The sequence below is a fragment of the Hipposideros armiger genome, unplaced genomic scaffold (genome assembly GCF_001890085.2).
Source record: "Hipposideros armiger isolate ML-2016 unplaced genomic scaffold, ASM189008v1 scaffold_469, whole genome shotgun sequence".
Classification (NCBI taxonomy): Eukaryota; Metazoa; Chordata; class Mammalia; order Chiroptera; family Hipposideridae; genus Hipposideros; species Hipposideros armiger.
In genome coordinates this window covers 1-1,633 of record NW_017731819.1, presented here as the reverse complement: position 1 = coordinate 1,633, position 1,633 = coordinate 1, and positions in this window count along the sequence as shown.

Genomic DNA, 1,633 nt, shown 5'->3' with positions numbered 1-1,633 from the left:
TTCCAGTCCCAGCATTAACACTTGCAAGCTATGTGACATGGGCAGGTTAGTTGGCCTCTCTGTGTCTCCTTTTCCTCCTTTACTAGAATTAAATAATAAAATATCCCTGGTTAGGCATTCACTAAGTGTTAATTATTATTTACATGGAGTAATTCACTTAACTAGGGTTACCATATGTCCCCATTTACCTGGTATATTTCTGTTATCTCTGCATAATTGTTAATGATTGCTTTCACTATAAAAAGTGCCCTGGGGGCCGGCTGAGTGGCGCGTTGGTTAAGAATTGGCTTGGGACGCCAGCTCTGAGCAGCAGGGCCCCAGTTCGGATCCCACTTGAGGGCCAGTGACACTGCTCTCTACATCTAAGATGGTGAACATCAGCTCAACCTGGAGCTGGGGTGCTGTGAGTTGCTGGCGATGGTGTAGGCTGCAGTGAGGCTGCAATGGGCTGCCATAAGCTACCTTGAGTGGCCGGCAGCCAGTATGAGCTGCCAAGAGCCACTGTGAGCTGCTGTCCAGAGGCTGGCAACTGATCTGCCTCATCCGTGAAGAGCGCAATGATAATATCAACATGGGCCAGTGAGCAATGTCCTCCACAACTAAACTGAAGAACAAAAGTACAGCAACTTGTGTGTTCCCTTCCCTGATTCCCCTGCACTGTTCCCCTCCCTGAATTCCCCAATTAAAAAAAAAATGCCCGGGTTGTGATGATAAATGATAGTCATCCTACCAACCCACATTTTGCAGAGGAAAACTGAGGTGCAGACAGGTGAAGTCACTTGTCCCAAATCTCTCTGCTGGAAATGGCCAAGGTAAAATTTGAACCCACTTCTCTCGGCTTCCCTGGCCTTTACTCTGGCCCCTCCTTGCCACATAGATGTCCGGTCATGTCCAAGATAACTTCACCCGTTTAACCCTACCGCTGGCTCCCCAGCAGGACTCCCATCCCAACTGTGATACCACCCTCCTCCCAGGGGCCTACCCCAGGGACCTAGCAGGACTGTCAGGAAGGAAACTGGGACTGGGGTCTTATCTGGACCCCTAAAGCTATGCTAAGGGTGCCTCTCCATGCTTCTGCGCTGTTGGCATTGCCTGGGTGGGGCCTTTGGCTTCCTTCTTGGCCAAGGTCCCAGCTACGCGGGATTGGCTGTCTGCTACCTCGGGGCTGACATGGGTTGAGCCTGGACGTGGTGAGTCCTCCCCCTCCGGCCTGGTTCCCACAGAAGGAAGGGTATTTGTCTTCCTCATCACCAAGCCTCCCCATCACCATGACCATGAGTCCCCCAATCAGAAGAGACTCCTGAAGCACAGCAAACTGGCTCCCCACAGCCTGTGGTGGCCTCTCCGCTGTTGACTGCTAAGCCTGCCTTCTCCAGGAAGTTCTCCCTAACCATTCATTCAGTCACTCAGCAAACCTTTCCCAGGCACTTACTCCCAGGCCCTCTTGTGTGGTGCCCTGTAGGAATAAAGAGCCAGAGACCTGGTGCCTAGGCCTTGCTCTGCTTCAGACCTACTGTGTGACCGTGGACAAGACCCTCTCCCGCTTTAGACCTGTTTCCTCATCTGAAGTTGAGGGATTTGGGTTAAGCAGCGGTTCTGAAAGTGTTGTCCTGGGGCCAGCAGTATTAGCTCA